We start from the raw sequence: 21,318 nt of genomic DNA on the forward strand, positions 1-21,318 counted from the left end.
CGTGATAATATAGCGTTTTTTTGAGAGCTAGATAATGTAGAGTTTTATACAAAGGAAAAAAACAAATTAATATTTCTTATAGAATATTCTAAAGATGTTTTTAGAGTATTAGAAACATGGATTTTCGTTGTCCAGCGGTTAGGATGTCTGGCTTTTACCCAGGAGACCTGAGTTCGATTCCCGGCAACGGAATGTTTTCTGTAACTTGAACCTTTTTATCATTTTCTTTCGCAGACATTCAGCTATACATTCAGAATCTCTCTCCGTCATTTCTGTTAAATTCGTAGCGGGGAGATGTTCTCAACGTGCGACTGGATCGTTTGGTTTTACCGTTTTTAAGTTATTCAGTCTGTTCAATCGGACAGTCTATTCTGACAATAAAATTGAAAAACTAAAAAATAATTAAAAATAAAAATGATCAAAAAACCGTTGAATGAGTTGATGGATTGATGGTTTAATCGCCCAAATCAACAGATCATTGACCAATTCATTGGTTTTTGGTCAGAGACCGAATTTAAGATAAAACGGAATCAATTGCCTAAATAATTTTCGGGCCGAATGGTCCAACCATGTGAATCAACGATGGTTCAAAAACCATGATTTACAGTGAAACACATGATTCTTAATCGTGATATAACAGGAGTCTACCGAACTGAGCATTCCTAACTAACCGAATCTTCCAAGATTTTCTCATCTTCTCATGCAATCACGACTCTCCTTATTTCCAAACACCCTTCATCTCCATTTCTGCAACCTGCAAGCAAATGTGTATTTCCCCCTGATTTTAATGGCAAAATAGTTTTCATCGTTGCTACCTAACACGCTGCTATATGGGTGTTTTCTTTCACTGCATCGTCAAGCTCTGCAACTTGCAACTAAGGATTGGGAGGAAACAGATGGAGAAATTTTGACTGAGCTTATCACTCTGTTTTGGGAAATTACATCTGTGCCCCACAAACGCCCCACATGCACCTCGCAGCTTGTATTGGGAACATCTTCAGATGTGAGGTGCAGATGTGAATTCCTGTTACAGGTGAAGAAGACTACCCCATTCGGGTCGTCATCAACCTTGGGGTTGTCTTCAACACATTCTCAAATACATGTCCTACCTGTTTAAACCTAGGGGTGCTCATGGTTCATTTGTTCTCTCTCTTTGTGGATTAAGTTAGGTGGTCCCGAGGACTGGAAGTTGATGACAATTATATAACAGTAGCCATTGCAAGTTCAGGCTTATGTAGTTCTGATTCAGCTTTTGTTGTTCTTGGCCAATTGGTTCTGTTTCTACAAAATTTATGTAGAATGAAGAAATAAGAAATGAATCATATAAATTGGTTCCAGAAGGAGAAGGTAGCTTATGTAGTTCTGCTTTCTTTTGAAGACTAATGGAATGGCCCATGTGATGCACGGTGTATTTGATATTGATGGTAATGTTTGATTATGCTTTTACATCTCAAGTATAGGTGAAAGTTTGCATGCTGTTTAAGTCTTAAGACAATTATATAATACATACAAAAGACTATCCTTACAAAATGCCAAGATATGAATTTTATAATTATAAAATGTTGGTTGTAAATGCATTAGATTGAAACATTATTGCACCACATCAATGATAAAATTACATTCAACAACATTATATATAGATATAGTTCATCCCAATGAAACACAAAATTTATGGAGAATTGGAGATGTCACTCTTAATCGGTCTCCTATTTTGTAATAACTTAAAACCTATAAAAATAATGACTATTAATGGTTAGAAGTAAACTAAGCTATTGTGTTAATTTACTCAATTAACTATTGAATAGCAGAAATCATTATCTAAGATAACTATTAAATAATATGTAAGCCTAAAAACATTTTCTTCCTACTTTTTAACTAAATGAAGATAAAGAAATTAGTTGGAAGAAAAATTTATCAACCAACCACTATAGTAACATGTATGCAAACACCTAGGCACATTTTTCAGCTCCGCACATTTGTACAAGAATAAAACAATCGAACAATTCATAATGTGTCACAGTGTTGCATACGACTGAGGACATGAGTTACAGTCCCTACTTAACAATCACACACACGATAACATACAGTCCTAGTGGCCAAATGCACTTATAAGGCGTGGACCCAACTAACAAACATGTCTAAGGCCCATGGAATGAAATTTCTGTATTTTTGTGTAATTTTTGTTATATTTTTCTAAAAATTTTTGTTTTATTCTGCAATTTCTATTCATTTTTCTGTAATTTAGGGTTTTCTTTGTTTATTGTAATTTCTATTATTTTCATAAATTTTTATGATGTTCTACATTTTTTGTGTATTTCTTTGTTTTTTGTAATTTATATTATTTTCTTCATTTTCTATGTTTTTCATAATTATTTTGCATTTTTTTATTTTTTCTTTAATTTATGTTATTTTCTATATTTTCTATCTTTATTTATATATTATGTATTTTTATAGTTATATTTTTCTAGAATTTATGTATTATGTAAAAAATTAATGGGTTGGGCAGGTTGGGTTGGGTTGAACCCAAAATGGGTCATTAACAGGTTGATGGGTTAGGTGCCCACCCAATGGCTTTTTAGAAAAGACAAGGGTTTTTTTTTTTTTTGCCACCTACTATCATGCACCCTCATATAGAATTGGGATATGTTGGAAAAAAAAAAAAACTAAGGGGCTGAATTGGTGTGAAAAATTAGGGTCTTTGACCACACTAATTGAATCATTCTAATTTTTTTATATATGGTAGTAGATATAAATTATTATTTTATTCTACATTTTTTGTTCATTTTTCTATAATTCATGGTTTTTCTTTGTTTTTTGTAATTTATGCTTTTTTTCTCCAATTTTTATGATTTTCATAATTATTTTCTTCATTTTTTGTATTTTTTCACAATTATTTTGCAATGACAATATATACAATGGGAAAAAATAGAAAGTTGAGGGTAACGTTGAAAAGTAAAATCAGGGTTTTTTGGCCAAACCAATTGCAACATTCTCATTTTTTTGGTATGGTATAGATTTATAATTTATGTTATTTTTCTTCAATTTTTATGATTTTCTATAGTTTTTGTAAATTTTCTATGTATTTCTTTGCTTTTTGTAATTTATATTATTTTTTTCATTTTATGTGATTTTTCATAATTATTTTGCAATGACATATATACAATGGGAAAAAAATAGAAAGTTGCGGGTAAAGTTGGAAAGTACAATTTAGGTGTTTTGACCAAACCAATTGCAACATTCTCAATTTTTAGTATGGTATAGAAATTTCTATTTTTTTTTTGTAAATTTTCTATGTATGTCTTTGTTTTTTTTTTGTAATTTGTATTATTTTCTTCATTTTATGTTTTTCATAATTATTTTACAATGGCAATATATACAATGGAAAAAAATAGAAAGTTGAGAGTAAATTAGAAAGTAAAATCAGTGTTTTGACCAAACAAATTGCAACATTCTCATTTTTTAGTACTAAATTAATATTGACCCATAATAGGATTCTTATTATCTAACTAAAATTAATATTAATTCTTTTGTATTATAGAATAATTGATTCATATATGATTTCAGAAAAAACATAAATAACGATAAATTATTGGTTATGAGATCTCCAATCGCCATTTAGCATCCTTATGTTTCATGTGTGTAACTGATGAAAATTTATGGGCGGTCGCAATGGGTTAAATGAAAATAATAGAAAGCAACAAGGTCACCACCGGAGAGTGTAGGTAGCCATTTATGATAAGATCAAATACTTGAACGATCAAAAAGACATTGGAAAACAAAATTATTGAGGCTAAAGATTGAAAGTAAAATCAAGGTATTCTCAATTTTTATTGTTGGAAAAAGTTTGATGGACAGCCTACGACCTCATGAATCATGATAGTTAATAAATTACTGGAAAAACAAAAATCATAAAGGGTAAAAAAAGAAAGTAAAATCAGGCACCTCATAAATCATGATAGTTAAATAAATTACTGGAAAAATAAAAATCATAAAGGATAAAAAGGAAAAGTAAAATCAAACTATTTTTTGATTAAAAATTGTTACGATCCTCATTTTTATAAATGGTATATACAGAGGTACAGGTACAGATAATAGACGTGTAGTATAGTACATTAGATGATGAGAGTATATCCTCCTTTTTGAGTAGCAGAGCACGTGCACCTACACACTGGGGAATTACATAGATGTGGTTCGAAAACCATGCAATTTAAATAATAAAATTAATTTAGTTTAGAAATGCAATTAATTTACATAGATGTGGTTCAAAGCAATACATTAAAGGAATTACATTTAGTCAACTTAAATTAGATTTATTTAAATTTACTAAGTAATTATCTTAGGTAATAAAATTATTTATTTAAATTTCCTACATTAATGTTTTGTAGGTTGTTTTCAGTCAATAGACTGCATCATTAGCTACTTTAAACTAGTCCTTCTAGCCATGTATAAATTTATTTATGTTATACTTTGGAATTTATTTATCTTCATACTTCAATTGTAAATGTTTTATATTATAATGGAATATAGTGAATCGATCACACTAAATTTTATTCCACTTATTATGACGTTTTTATATCTACCTCGAACCATGATTTCTATTACAAGTAATTACATTAACAAAATATAATAACTTTATTTAAATTAATTTAGTTGTTGAATTACTTAAATTAATTAAGTCACAAAATATATTATTGTTTGCTTAGTCGGGTTAAGCTCAGCATTAGCTTGGATTGATAAACTTGAACTTGACCTTGGGTTGGGTTAGGCCCAAGCCCAAGGTTTGCACTGTTAGAGTTGGGTTTAGGTTGACCTTCAACCTGACCCAACCCCCGAACTATACCCTAAAGTTATGTTTGGTTTGAAGGAAAAAGCAGGGAAATAAAAGGAAAGTTAAAAAAAATATTATATAGTCCATTGAGCTGATAAAAAAAATATTTATGCTTCTTATGCTGATAAAAAATATATATTATATAGCCCATTGAGCTGAATTCCTTCCAACTTTGGCCTATGGCTATGAACCCATGTTTCTCTGAATATCTCTTCATAATAGTGGATTGTAGCCTATGAATCCATTGCAAAGACATGCTTTGAGCTTTATATATGTGCAAACAATATGAATCCATGTTTCTTAGAATAGCTCTTCATAATAGTGGGTTGTAGACTATGAACCTATTGCAAAGACATGCTTGGAGCTTTAAATGTGTAAACAATGTGAACCATAGAAAAGATCTCAAGTCTTTTCTCTTAAACAATACATCTCAATTATACATTTCAGCCAAATCTTTTGTTTACAACTTAAATCAGCATTCAGAGTAAAATGTTTACCATCTCAACACTTGGGGGTCATTTGATAACAACTAAGTGACTCAACTGAGGGCCTGTTTGGTAACAGATGATGTGGCTTAACTCACTGGCTTATTACTTTGACTTTTAGTGAATAAGTTTTTAACAAGGTTGTCATCTCCTTAACGGCTGAATCTGAAGTTGGGTTTTATTATTTAAGTACTTTAAAATATTTATGCTTATTTTGAACTTTAGTTGTTGTTCCAAACTTCAACCCCAAAACTAATTGTATGTACACCCAAACCTTGGGGGCTGTTGAGTAGAGGGATGATATGTTTCAGTTTCATTCCAACAGAGATTTTGAACCTACCCATAGAAAAATGGAAAAAAAAAGTTCCTTCTCAAAAAAGAGCATGTTGGACTACATACCTCATTGTTCTAAGAGAAATAGATTAAGGACTCATAAGACTCAAGAGAGTAAAAAACAAAAGAAACCAGATTCCATAAACAATTAACAAGCAAATTAGTGCACTCAATTCCCATTAACCAATTGTACAGAGAGGCACAAGGGACTACAATTTTATGCAATGATGCATAGGTGAATTTCTCGTCAAACAAACAATAACTAAAAGGTAATGCTTCATCCAAAATCCATCAAGTCAATTAGAAAACTTTTCATGTAAATCAAAACTTTAAATGGGTTGTGAAAACCACATATACAAAAATCTTAAAATTTGTCTCTAACTTGTTCCTGTGAGAAATCAAAATCATTTAATGTATGAGATACATCTTCTTGACATAAAGCACATTAAGGTATTATTCATGTTCATTCTTCTTTTACACATGGGTCTGAAGGCACATGGCTTTTAAGACATTTATAAGGGTTACATGTTGGGAGAGTTCCCTACTGATAAAATGCATGTTCAATGCCCATGCTGTACCAGATGCATGAAAGACCTACAAACTGATTTTTTATAAATGAAAAATAATAATAATAACTAAACACTAACAGGAAGCAGAAATAAAGTGTTCAATACAAGGAGGGCTGCTCCACCAAAACACATCATTTTCAAAGCCCTTTACTAACCTGAGCCGTGAAACCTACAAAGTGACCTAGACCTTTTAAAACCAGTGAGATTTTACCAGTCTGCTCTGATTAAAGGACCACCAATTGATAATTAATATTTCACCTATAAAATTTAATTTTGTTTTGTCAACGAAGGAAGCAAATATAATTCCAAGCACACCTCATTGATAGATAATCAAATTGGCATCAGCCTGACAAAATTATTGTCTAACCATTATACAATCCTGATTACATGTCCATCAAGGTCCCACTTTTTGTTCTCCTAACCATCTCATGATTAAATATTTTTCAACATATATAAGTGTGAAAAAACCAAAGAGATTTAATATCAAAATTATTAACTAACCAATAAAGCAGAACCCTTCTTTGATCAAGCTTCTGAATCCACTGTTTCGATTTCGTTCTTTGTTCGTTTGTCTACCAGAAATGTAGAGCAGCAGCAGATGGTTCTCACCCTAATAAGAAAAAATGTATGAATAGTGATGAAGGCAGATTTGGTCATTCAATGACATTATGACATCTGATATCTTAGAACAACTGGGTGACACCCGGAACCATTTAAGCAACAACTTGCCTTAGTCAAGATGATGGCAGCCTGGCACAGGCGCCAACCTGGTGACCTGACACAGGCGCTAAACTGGCGGCCTGGCACAAGCACCGACCTGGCGACCTAGCATAAGCGCCAACCATGAGACTTGCGAGACGTGCTCACCAAAAAATTCGACATGCATATCCCAGCACTCCCACGATCCTTGGAAGTTGGCCCACGTACCAAACATTCCAAAGGGTGGTCAACGTGCATGGCGGTTGCCTTCGGGAATCTCAGACCACTCAGGCAACCTTTCGGAAATCTCGGATGCGGTGCGTGAAGCCCACGCCAAACAATGCATATATAAAGGCACCAATCCCAATGGCATAGGGGGGCAAGTAAGCATATTCTAGCTCTCATACTTTATGATTCTTAGCTCGCAGTCTACTATGAGAGTACTGACTTAATCATTGGAGCGACCTCACCGGGTTAGGCACCCCGGGTCCTCTGACATTAATTCTTTGCAGGTTTCTAAAGAATTACGAAGCTCAACAATCAATCCAGCTCGGCACCTAATAGGCGGCTCGACCCTCTAGTCAATTTGGCACCTAACTTGCCCAGCTCGGCCCAGTCAGTTCGGCACCTAACCTGCCCAACTCGGCCCAATCAGTTCGGCACCTAAACCTGCCCAGCTTGGCCCAATCAGTTCGGCACCTAAACCTGCCCAACTTGGCCCAATCAGTTCGGCACCTAACCTGCCCAGCTCAGCCCAATTAGTTCAGCACCTAACCTGCCCAGCTCGACTTAGTCAACTCGGCACCTAATCTGCCCCCAGCTCGGCCTGGTCAACCCGGCATACAAGTCCTCATCTAGCAAAAGTTCTCCAATTCGGCCTCTGAATCATCAACCACTTGGAAGTAGACCAAATGACGAGGTACTTAGCCCAAAAAATTGATTCATCAATTGGCGCTATCTGTGGGAAACGCTACAAAAAACTAAGTTCTCATCTTCTGAACAACGAAGTCCTCTTCTTCCAGAAAGCTAAGTTCTCACATTTTAGAAACTAAAGCTCTCACTTTATAGTTTCCATTTTTATCAACTCAAAGACTATGCAAGAAGTAGATGGCCAACAGACTAAGCAGCTCTGTCAACTTTATTTCAACTCGGATAAAGCCTCATCAGTCCTCTTCGCAAGGTACCCTCTACAAGATGAGCTCTTCGTGGCTTCCGCAGGAGTGGGCGGCCAATGGACAGCACAAACACCCCTTGCCGATCGAGTCTTGAAAGCTCCTGTGCGAACTGGTGACCTAAAGTCAGTAGTGTTGCCCCCTTAGGTCAAGCCCCAGTAGCTTCTTGTAGGAGTGAGTGATTGGCGTCACTAACGAGGCTGATGCAGTGCAGCTGTAGCTCTAAAAGTGCCGAACTGATAAAAGATCTCGTCACCACATAAAACCCAGTCGGCTCTTCGACATGGACAAAACCAAGGGTAAGGAGAGTGGATTGCGAGTCGCTCCCAGAGCTTAAGGGCTAAAGCAGTTCGTATTCAGCACGAGAAAACAAAAAAAAATACTACTTCGCTCTCAGCACCATGATGGATGCAAACTTGATTTCTCCCTAGCCGACCTCCACTTCGGTTGTAGGCTCCGCATCAAACTCACTGGCTAAGGCCAACTCGAAGAACGTTGTGTCGAAGTTTACCTAGGTGGAGCAACCATATAAAGTAGTCACGCAAAACCCCCTCTTAAGGATGGCATGATGAGCTTCACTCTTGAGGTACTTAGCCGGATTGCAGAACCTCTTGATGGTCACATCCCTAATAAGGTAGATGTTCTCGAGGTACCTGCTCCACCTCTCCTCAAGCAGATGAAGTCACTCTCAGGCCCCGAAAATAAAGATGGTGAGGTCCTACACAAGGCTGCAAATGCTTGGACTCTTCCGACCTGAGAAGCAAATTGGATCGACGCTTACAAGCTCATTGAATTAGTCATTCCAGGCCAAAAGGAGCAATCTACTCCCTTCGCCGAGTTACTTTCAGTTCGGGAGTGGGGGCAATTGATGAGGGCGGATTTGGCCCTCTAATGACATTGTGACACGTGATATCTCGGAACAACTAGGAGACACCTAGAACCACTTAGGCAACATCTTGCCTTAGCCAAGATGATGGCGGCCTGGCATAGGCGCCGACTTGGTGACCTGGCACAGGCACTGACATGGCGACCTGCGAGACGTGCTCACCGACAAATTCGGCATGCATATCCCAACACTCCCACGATCCTTGGAAGTTGGCCCGTGTACCAGACGTTTCAGAGGGTGGTCAATGTGCATGGCGGTTGCCTCTGGGAATCTCGGACCACTTAGGCGACCTCTCAGAAATCTCGGATGCGGTGCGTGAAGCCCATGCCAAACAATGCCTATATAAAGGCACCAACTCCAATGGCATAGGGGGGCAAGTAAGCATATTCTAGCTCTCATACTTTATGAATTTTAGCTCGCAGTCTACTGTGAGAGTACTGACTTAATCATCGGAGTGACCTCGTCAGGTTAGGCACCCCGGGTCCTCTGACATTGATTCTTTGCAGGTCTCTAAAGAATTACGAAGCTCAATAATCAATCCAACTCGGCACCTAATAGGCGGCTCGGCCCTCTAGTCAGCTCGGCACCTAACCTGCCCAGCTCGGCCTAGTCAGTTCGGCACCTAAACCTGTCCAGCTCGGCCCAGTCAGTTCGACGCCTAAACTGCCCAGCTCAGCCCAGTTAGTTCGGCACCTAACCTGCCCAGCTCGATTCAGTTAGCTCGGCACCTAATCTGCCCCCCAACTTGGCTTGGTCAACCCGGCATCCAGGTCCTCATCCAACAAAAGTTCTCCACTTCAGTCTCTGAGTCATCGGCCACTTGGAAGCGGAACAAATGACGAGGTATTTAACCCAAAAAATTGATTCATCAAATAGGTTTTAGAATTTAATGGGAATGATGAATGTGATATAAACACCACACAGTCGATGAAGTTTCCTTTGTCGACTCATCGGAATTACTTGTAGCCTTCTTGGAATGACTGAATCTCTCTCAAATACCGGCAATATTCAAATTTGGTAACTTTTCGTTGTTATATGGGAGACAAAGTGGAGAAGGTCGTTCCTCTCTCAAAGACAAAGCAGAGAAGTGGCGCCCACTTACCACACACACATCAATGTTTTGGAGGGAAAGTTGTTATTCAGCCAGTCCAAAAATAATTCATGACCGGCTGGTTCAATTCGAAACCGCCCGCTTAATTGATCGAACCGCCGCCTTATTTTATATTGTTTGGTGGTTTGATCCACTCATGGTGTTTTTTATAATTGCTGGTTTAACACCGTCGGCTTAACTGGATTTTCTTGTAGTGAAAGCTGAATTCCATGGAAGCTCAATGAGATTGAGACAAACTGAACCCTGAAGAGAAGAAAGAGCTTGATTGGCGAGCCAAGTGCAGTTTGATTGGCCTCCCGATACACGTGATTGTAGAGAATCTCTTCATTTGCACGGTTCTTCATTTCCAAGCACTCCTCTATGACGTTTCCTATATTCTAGGGGGGTTGTTGAGATGCTTGAGACAAGGGATCACAAGCAAAGGGCCACCTTCGATGATGATGGAATGATTAGAGAAGTTCGTTTTCAAGTTATGGGCCTCCCATGTGGCCCAAGTTTCCGCCATGTTAATGGTCAAAGAAACATTATGATATTTTTATGTAGACTGTGGGACTGTGGAGGTATAGCATTAGACAAAAAGAAAGTGTTTAGGCTAATAACCATGCCTCTTCGTTTGATCTTAATACCTCTTATCTCTTATATCTTAATTACTTTAAGAGGCATTAAGAGTGTTCAACTTCCATTTTATTTTCAGACAAAAAACTATAATAATAATATTCACTTTTGTTTTCCAAAAATAACCCAAATGGTTGCTCTTTTTATAAATGCTATAATTACTGTATACAATAATAAAAAATAATAATAATAATAATAATAATGCAGACAATAATAATATAAATAAAATATTGATAATGAAGAAGTTTTTAAAAATTATCATTTAAATAGTTAATTCTAATTACTTAATTATCTCATTATATAATTATTAATGAAATACTATTATAAATTATTATTTATATATGTATTATTTAATTACCTAACTAATGATTTAATTATTCTATAAATTCATAATTAATAATTCTCATTATTAAATTATTTAATTTTTCTATTTAATAAGTAATTATTTTAATTAATTATAAGAGTGATTAATAACAATAATAATAAATTATTAATCATTAATTAATTACTTAAATTAATAATTATGTAATAATTTATTATCTTATTAATTAATTAATAAATGGTCAGTTCTTTAAAGATATTTAATAATTTATAATTTTTATCAATTTTATTTTTATTAATTATTTTATATTCATTTAATTAATCATGAATTAAATTGTTAAATAGTTAAACAAACTTTTCATATCAAAGGTTAAAATGGTCAATTGTCATTTTTCAAAACTCAACATTCAAATTTCAGAACAATATTCTTTACATTCAAACTTCAAAGCCTAGATAAGTTCACCAACTCTAATAAAGCTCTAAAAGTAATTATTATAGTTTCAAAGGCATTTAGACTTCAGAAAGGAGTTGATGACATTCTCAATTGGACCAAACTAGTCCAAACCACCTCAAGAATTATTTTTGGAATCGATTAACCATTAACCATCACTGAAAATTGGCCAAGTCAGGTTGTATCGATTTAGATTGGTTTTCTGTTTGGTTAGTCAGTTCAAAAGATTTAAACTTAAAAAAACTAAATTTAAATTTAAAAATTGCAATGTTATTATTAAAAGTAAATTAAAATTTTTAAATTTACAATATAAAATATTTTAAACTAAGAAACATGACAATTTTTTCACTTTTCTGTATTAAAATGTTATATTTAAAATATAAAACATTAATATATGTCTATGATTGGGTCAGTTCGATTTTGTTCGGTTTACAAATGGTCAAACCGAAACTAACCCGATATAATTAGGCTGGGAATTACTGAACCAAAGCTGACCAGAAATACTAGAAAACCGACCAACTCATATCAATTTGGTTCAGATTAATCGATTTAATTGGTTTCATCAATTTGATAAACAACCCTAGCTAAAATTAATTATTGTTGTTTTTATATTACAAAAAATATTAAAAAGAACACATAAAATATTAATTATTTAAAAGTGAAAATGTAAAGTAATTATCTACTCTTATAAGTTTTTATTATTTAATTTTAGCTTAATAAAATTACCTGTACATCACACGGGTTACCACTAGTATATGATATACACAGACTAACGTATGATATAGAAATATATTTCTGTCTAATCTTGACAGCTTTGCGCTGTCAAAAGGACCCTCTCTTGTGCTTGGGCCAACCACTTTGGGAAGTGCTTTGTGAGATGGATCCCATACAAGATCACCCAAATATGATACCATTCAACTTTTATTTATTTATTTCTGTTCGGTGACCTTATCATCTGAACAAAATGGTTTTCTTCTGAATTATTTATTAGCTTGTTTAGTGGGAGCGGCTCAAAACAAATATTGATACATCAGAGCACCGAGGTAAGGTTGCATGACTTGAAAAATGCTAGCCATAAGGTTTGATGGGTGAAATCATTATTTTTTAATTTTTCATTCGAGGTCCACTGGCTTCCGACCAAGGTTATATTTTAGGGTTTAATACTAGTTTAAGGGTTTAGGGGTTTTGAGTTTAGGTTTTAAGGCTTATGGTTTAATGGTGTAAGGTTTAGGGTTTTAAAATATTGGTTGTTGGGTTTAGGATTGAGGTTTTGGGTAGGGTTTAAGGTTTAAGATTTAGACAATGCCTGATGTTTGGCTATGTGATTTTTCTGAAATATGTTTTCTTATAGCATTCCTTAGAAATCAGAAAAGGTGTGGTCCAAGATAACGACCCTATTGGTTTTTCCCATCTCTTTACTATTTTACTATTGCTACCAACAGTACGATGATATGTCAATTAAAAATGCCTATACAACATCAAACAATGGTGTCAAATAAAAAATAAAAAAAATAAAAAAAAAATTCTCTCAAAAAATGGCATCCATTCCAAACACTACATAAGATGTTTGTAATTTGGGCGGATTTAGGTAAAAAATTAGCGAAATTTGAATCCCAAAAATCTGATTCTGACAGTAAAATCTTTCAAAATAGGGTACCCTAGCTTATAGAAAAGGGAAAAAAAACAAAAAAAAAAAAAATGCTTTTAAACTCTGGGCTCATCTCATGAGTCATGGCACCCTTATTCGGATACGGGTTCACCCAATCGTATTATTTTGGTCAAGGGCGCCGTATTGATGTTCCGACTCCTAAACCTGATCCGTGATTGAACCAGGGTCCCTCGCAGTCTCGCACCATCAGTGTGCAGGTGTCAAATATATAATGTTGATGCAAGTATAAATAGGGGGATATATAAACCACCATAGCCGCAAATCGGAAACAGCTCTTGATAAGGGAGATATTCCCGATGTGCGGCTGTCCTAGCTTTTTGGTAGCAGAATCCAAAACAGAATGCTTTGCCTTATGTTTTAATTTTGGGAAAAAATTATGATGCAAAAAAGATATGATATGAAAAAGAGTTTTGACCAATTAAAATCCATCCATAAATTTTTATAAATAAACCTGTTTTATGATTCCAGACTTTTCAGTTGATTGGTCGGGCGCTTTTCTTTGTTTTTTCAGAGAAAGAAGAAAGAGGAAAAGTGAAACTGGTTGGTTGGGTTAATCCAAATGGCCCAAACTGAAATCAATTCCATGCTGTCAGGTGATCACATATTTCATATTGGGAGAATGACGGTTTTAGAATTCTTAGGCTCAAAGTACTATTAGGGTAGGTGATAGCTCAGAATGGATGTTAATTTTGAGGCGGGTGTTGATATATAGAATGTGGGTATTTGACATTTTGAATGTTTTTAAATCTACAGTATAGTGGAATTCAGAAATTTGCATTAAATCTCTTCCTATTCGTATTTGATAACTGGGCCGCAACAATGTAGGGTTAAAAAAAAAGTGTTTTGGCTAATTATGGGGCCTGTGGTCCTCCAACCAAGTGGTCGCAAGAGGAATTGCGATCACCTACCAACAAAACAAATTCCAACACCATACCAACTTGATCAGATACCGCACATCTCGCTATTAAACTAGGCCCACCATAACATTGGGATCCACCATGTATGAGATGTAAGGCGTGGTAGGGTATTGGAACATATGATGTTGGCAGTTGATTAGGCCTTTTCGAGAGGACCCATCTTCTTAATTTCTTATCCATCACGAGCTCACACCGGCACCCTAGGCATATCCTAACTGTGTATTGGAAATGTCTCTCAATGACAAGTACGGGAAATGTTCCCAATATGTGCTGAGATATGCATGTTGGGAATTCATCAATCAGATCGGATTGAAAAAATTAGGAACTGGTCATTTGACTTGTTCAGTTTTATTCCAAAATCGTCTTTTGGCCAAAAACCATTGATTTAGCCAATGAATCATTGACTTGAAAATGGTTTTTGGCCTTTTTCTGTTTTTTTTTTTTATTTAATTTTTTATCAAAACAGGCTGTCTATTTGAACCAGGCGGTTGGACCATTTGACCCAGAAACTGGACTCCAAAACGGTTCCCAATCCAATCCAATTTTAAAAAACCTTGGAATTCACATCGTCTGTCCCTCAGGAACAGAAAATTCTGTCCCGGACCAATAGCAATCTGCCACACAGCCAATTTTCCTCCTGATTTGTGACAGATTGCTATTGATCCGGAACAGAAAATTTTGTGTAGCAAGGGGACAAACGATGTGATCTCCTCCGTTGCGTTCTATTATCTATATAACAAGCCCCCGTCCCTCCTGCATTCATGTTCAGTTCACTACTCGCTATACAAATCTTAGTTTGGTTTGTTTTTGCTTAGCTAGTGAATAGTGACTACTGAGTAGCAGAACTGGCTAACTCAGAGTCACAGGAAATTGTGGAGGAAGAGGAAGAATCCAGTATAAGGGTGGTCCGCGCCCTGTATGAAGCCTTAAGTGGTGGAGACGTTGAGAGGGTCCAGAGGCTGCTGGCATCGGACATCGAGTGGTGGTTCCATGGGCCACCTTCTCACCTGTATTTGATGCGATTATTGACGGGTAGTGTGTCATGGGACGAATCTTTCGTATTTGTTCCCCTCTCCTTCGCGGCTTTTGGAACCACAGTTCTCGTCGAAGGTTGCGATCACAACCCTTGTGTCTCCTGGGTTCACGCTTGGACGGTGGCTGATGGTGGGATGATTACCCAACTCAGGGAGTACTTCGATACGTCCCTTACGGTCACCTGTTTTGGAGACCCCACCAAACCATCCCTATCCCCATCGTCCTCGTCGATTCGCTTTCCCTGGCTGTGGCAGAGCCAGTTTACCAACGTTACGGGCAAGTCTGTTCCCGGCCTTCTCCTGGCTATTTAATTTTAATCAACCCAAGTTCCCTGGCTGTGGAACCAGCAGTTGCACACTAAGAGATTAGAGGTGTTCGCTGTGTGTCTGTTTATTAGTTTTCTGTGTCCTGATGCGTTAAGCGATGAGAAGACATTAGTCCTTTTTTCATGGGTCCGTGTCTCAGACTGTAATCAATATCGTGTTTGCATCTTCGTAAAATGATTAATGAAAGGTGGTGGTTTGTAATTGTGCTTTATCTTCACGAGATCGTATCCAAATTTTTGTTAGTTTGATGATCAAGATTAGATATTGCTATATTATAACCAATGTTTTAAAATATGATCGGGAACTGATTTCTGGGTCAGGTTTGATCATGCAGTGCCTATTCTGACAATAAAGATTTTTAAAAATAAAAAATAGTCAAAATTATTGAATGGATCAATGGTTTGATTATTTGAGTCAATGGATTATTGGCCGATTCAACAATTTTAGCCAAATGGTTAGATTGTCAACCGTGGTTCAAAAACCATGATTTGAATGATTCTGCACTCACTATATGCTAGGCTCTAGATTTTAATTCACAAGGCGGGGACCTCCATGACTGAGAGAGGGAGAGAGAGAAATTTGAAGCGATGCTGTAAATTTCCTAAAAAATCATTAGATTGGAATCATCTTTCAGGTCACCAAATCAAGGATTTAAATATCATGTACCAACGACATCAATATCAGGTAGGGGATACGGGATTGGCTATGAATAAGTTGGTATCTATTTAGGCTCAGTTTGGAAGGAGTACAAATGCAAATATATACAGTGCAAATACATACAAAATAATACAAAATATAAGATTTTGCACTCTACATATTTGCATTTGTACTCCTTCCAAACTGAGCATTTGTCATGCAACAATATGCATTTGTAGCCCATATTGTAACGATTGATACGTGCCAATATGGGATGATACGATGGATAAAATTTGTTTTTCCGAACGTGTATGCTTAAATTTTAGTTAGTGGGATTTTGAACCCAAATCACTCGATTGCTTAAGCCTTAAACATATTAAGCCAATCACTAAGCAAACCTTCATCTTATGAAAACCAAAACAATAATGATAATAATAATAATAATAATAATAATAATAATAATAATAATAATAATAATAATAATAATAATAAAGTCTACATGTAATTTGTACAAATAACAAATTTGTATGTTCAATATTTCTAATTAAATAAAAATTAATATTTTGTAAGCTAGTGGAACAAGTAATTTCTCAAATCTACATTTATCTCCAAAAGTGATTTTTAATCTAAAAAAATTTATACAAATAAAAATACTAACTAGTGGGGACCCGTGCAATGCAGGGGAAAATGTAATATCCAATTTGATGGCAAAAAGTATCAAATTGATATATTAATTTTTTACATGGGGACTTGTGCGATGCATAGGATTTGTCAAGGGAAGGTAAAACCAAGGTTCAAAGTATCAGCCTGTATCGGCCAATACGTATCATTCCGGGAGCTCCCTGACACACCCCTTCAGAGGGTGTGTCAATATCACCCGACATGCCCCTATTGGCGTATCGGGCGTATCAATATTTTGAACCTTCGATAAATCAACAAAAACTGATAAATAAGGAATGAAATGCTATTTAAAATATTTAATCTTTATTTTAATAATTTGTTACAAAAATAATTGATTAATATAGTAATTTTGATTAATTATTAATATTCTTAACAAAAATAATAAATTGTTGATAATTACTTAATAAAATAATTATTTTTACCTAATATTTGTTAGTGTTGTATTTTAACACAAAAAAGATCAAGCGGATAGCCTGATTGTTGGCCACTTGAAAATTAATTTCAACAAATCTTGATTTATTTTAAGTATTTTTTTAAGTTTTAAATTAATTTTCAGAATTATTTTGCATTTTCGGTAATTCCATAATTTTTTCATTCATTTTCAGCATTTCTCAATAATTTTTAGTAATCTTTGCATTTTCAATAGTTTTTCAACAATTTTCAGTAGTCAAAATGTTCATTTTCATAATTACTATCGGTTTTCAGTATTTTTTTTCATTAAGCTTCAGTCGTTTTTATTAATTTTTAGCAAAAATGAATTTATCAGTAAATTTTGATTAATATTTAAAATTTCAATAATTTCAAGTTGATTTTTTATAAAATTTCACCAAAATTTAATTTCAGCAAAAAGTAATATTATTATTGCAATTTCAGTATTTTTATTAATTTTTACTAATCTTTCATTAGTTTTTCAGTTGATTTTCCATACTTTAAAATTGATGGAGGCCCATCCCAAGGCCCATCTCACTATAGGGGCGGCAACTCCTAGGATAAGGAGAAGGGTAAGGATAATTCAAGAATCCAAGACTCATCAAGAATTCAAGAATCCAAGATTCATCAAGAATTCAAGAATCCAAGACTCATCAAGATCAAGAAGAGTTCGATCCTATCAAGACCAAGATCAAGAAGAGTTCGATCCTAGCAAATTAGATGTTTTGATATCTATCTTAATTGTTCTTTCCTAGTTCTTCTACAATTTCCAAATGTACTATAAAAGTTGCTCTTTCCAAGCTAATACACACTTCAGATTTACACTTCAATTTTCACCAACTTTTCTCTCTCCTCTAGAGATTTTCATTCTTGCTTCGCTAGAAGCTTGTGTTCGTCCGGTGCTTGCATAGCCAGCCTTGCTTCCATGCTGCGTCAGGTGGTATCAGAGCAGGGAGTTTGCCCAGTCAGATGGCCAACCAAGACGGTAGCAGACGCAACCCACCCCATGACGGAGATCAGGGGTTCCCAGTTGTTTGGAGAGCAATCGAAGAGTAGTGCACGGCCACACATAACATCGAACAGTAGTTGGCAGAGATGGCTGAACAACTGCCAACCTTGTTACGGGAGGTTGTTCCACGGAACCAGGAAAATCCACATCCAATCGAAGGAGACGACCACGACAGACCGCCCATCAACGCTGCATCCCGGCGCCTAATTCTTGACAATGGTAGTGATGATGAGTTAGAATTCAATGGTCCTCCAGAAGTCGATCATTTCTTCGAGTATATGGAAATCTCAGAAGAACGGAGAGTCAAACTAGTAGCCTTCCGACTAAAAGGAGGTGCATCCGTTTGGTGGGAACACATGAGAGAGACCCGGATCAAAGAAGGAAGGGGTCCTGTTCGAACCTGGAGGCGCATGAAATAGTTAATCAGGGGTAGATTTTTACCCCCAGATTATGAACAGTACATGTTTGAATCATACCAACGGTGAGCGCAGGGTTCCCGTACTGTTAATGAATATACATCTGAATTTTTAATATTAACTTAAAGAAATCAATTATCTGAAACAGATAACCAGCAGGTAGCCCGTTATCTGAGCGGTTTGAGACCGTCTATTAGAGATAAAAATGGTGTACAGATGGTTCTTAGTGTGCAGGAAGCAAGGAACCTAGCCTTGAAAGCAAAATTGTTGTTCCAAGAAAAGGCCCATAGTGATAATTATCGCCGATACAGCGGGAGTGACAACAGACCGGCAACTGTTGACAAGAACAAATCAGCTTCGGTAGTACAACCTTCTCACCCGGCAAGTACAGCTAGCGTGGGTTCATTGACCAACGCAAGCCCAACCCAGGCCCAAGCCCAATCCGAATTCATCAAATTACAGTGCGAACTGGCCTCAAATTGGGAAAACAGACTTCACCTTGGATTTGGTCCGAACTCGGGCCATAAGCCCAAATTTTAAAGTTGGGCCCGGATTGACCCTAAAATTGGCCCAACCCGCCCGACATGCACCCCTATACACAAGATTAGCTGACCGATCAACAACACCCCTATACACAAGATGAAGAATAGCACGTCCCAAAAACAAAACAATTAATAAGTCATAAGAGCAAAAGACATGAATATTAGAAACATTGAGTAGAAAATGAATGAGCACGATTAGCTGACCAACAACAACTTCGTTGGCTTCACGAAAAAGATATGACGGTAAACCGCATTACCCCTCCATCATCCCGATCGAGCAAAGTTAAGCAGTCTTCGATTAAGCAGTCTTCGATGATAGGCTTCGGCCTCCACGGAGACTCCACTTGCATGTTTGAACAGTCTATCATGAACTTAGAGTCACCCTCGATGATAATCTTGAGTCTCGATGCAATGGAATTCTCCTCCATGCTCCGGCCTCCGGACTTTATACACACAGTAATAACAAAACAAACTACTGAACTGCCTCTCCCCGTGCATATGCATGCTTTTACAAGTGAAATTCTTTGATAGCATAAATCTTTACCCACCGAAGTATAAAGCCAAGTATTGCCTTAGATAAATTGATTCAATAAATCATTTATTTTATTCTACTTTAATAAAGAAAAATATTTTAGGCCCCGTTTGGTTTGTAATCAGAATCGGAATCAAAATGAGAATTGAAATCCTTTGGAATCAGAATCGGAATGATCCATTTCCATAGTAAATGAGAATTAAAATCAGCAGGAATGGGATTTAATTCCCAAGAGAGGGGTAGGGAATGGCCATTCCCTCAAATGGGGGAATTCCATTCCAACAAGAATGGGAATGGAATTTTGATTCCATCCAACCACACATTTGGAATCGGAATAACCCATTCCGATTACGATTCCGATTCCAAACGCCTATTCCTATGAACTAAACGGGGCTTTATTTATCTTTAGCATGTATACATGCATCACATGGGTTATATTATAAATAAATGATTCCATCATCGAAATCCAAATGTTTTGATGATCATTGTTGTTAGTGGATATCTGCTCTAGAGTGGCTGAATTAAAATGATTCCAGCATTTTAACATGTTTAGCATGATCGGGCGTGGCAGGTAGGGGTGTAAACAGATGGAATTCAAATCAGATCAGGCAATATTTGAATTCGAATCCGATTAGAAAATTTGATATCCGAATTCAAATCGATTAAATATTCAAATATTTGATTCGATTAATTAATTATTTTAGATAATTAATAAATATTTATTGATATAAAATATATAAATATATAAACTATTTATATAACTTAATTATTATATATAAATTATATAAAACATTTTATATATTATATATAAGAATTAAATAATCGGTCAAATTCAGATATTTATCAAATCGAAACAGGTCATATCCAAATTCGAATCCGATTAAACATTCAGTAAGAATAGTAAGAATAGGATATCTAAATTCAACCAATTAGATATTCGAATTATCCAAACTCGATTCAATTATGTCAAATATCAAATTCAAAATCAGATTTTCAAATACCGTTAACACTCCTAGTGGCAAGGCAAATTTGACGGTTCCCGATCCTCGTTGGGGAAGAGGATGGAATTGAAATTACTAACGCTATTGAGGTACAAGACAGGGACAGGGCAGGATATTTGAGTTCGGGGTCAGAGATACAACATACAAAACCTAAAAGAATCCAGATATGCTCCCAATAAAACATGTTATAATACGCTTCCAACAATTGGGAGCAGATTTTCAGATACAACACATGTTTGAAATGTGTAGTTATAAATGTTGTTGGAAGCACATCGGAACATGTTTGTGGATGTGGGGTCGTTGAAGACAACCAAAAAAACAGAAAAAAAAAATGGTATTGTCAAAACCATTATGTAGCATAGAGCTGTCAATGGGATGGGTCTTGTTTGGGATAAAGCGAATGGACCCAAACTGGTTATAAACTGTTCTATAAAATAGATGTAAGCCAAAATCAAACCAATTATCAATTGTGAGTTGTGACTATATACTTTGACCCAAAAACCAAGGAGCTCTCTCAAAACAACAAGAAAAATATTGCAATGACTAATGCTTTCCTTCTTACTTCCCCGCATAAGGCATTGCAGATTCATAAGAACAGCTTTTGTAACAACGTTTCAGAATTCCCTTACTACACTAATATGGGTTTTGTTCTAGG

The 21,318-nt window shown here is 35.8% G+C and overlaps 1 pseudogene; it reads left to right on the forward strand.

Moving 5' to 3' along the window:
- Positions 1-14,805: 14,805 nt before the first annotated feature.
- LOC148871226 (wound-induced protein 1 pseudogene) lies at positions 14,806-15,628 on the forward strand (annotated as a pseudogene).
- Positions 15,629-21,318: the final 5,690 nt, after the last annotated feature.

This window comes from Nelumbo lutea, chromosome 2 (genome assembly GCF_056320005.1).
Source record: "Nelumbo lutea isolate HS-2025 chromosome 2, American lotus-T2T, whole genome shotgun sequence".
NCBI classification, from domain to species: Eukaryota; Viridiplantae; Streptophyta; class Magnoliopsida; order Proteales; family Nelumbonaceae; genus Nelumbo; species Nelumbo lutea.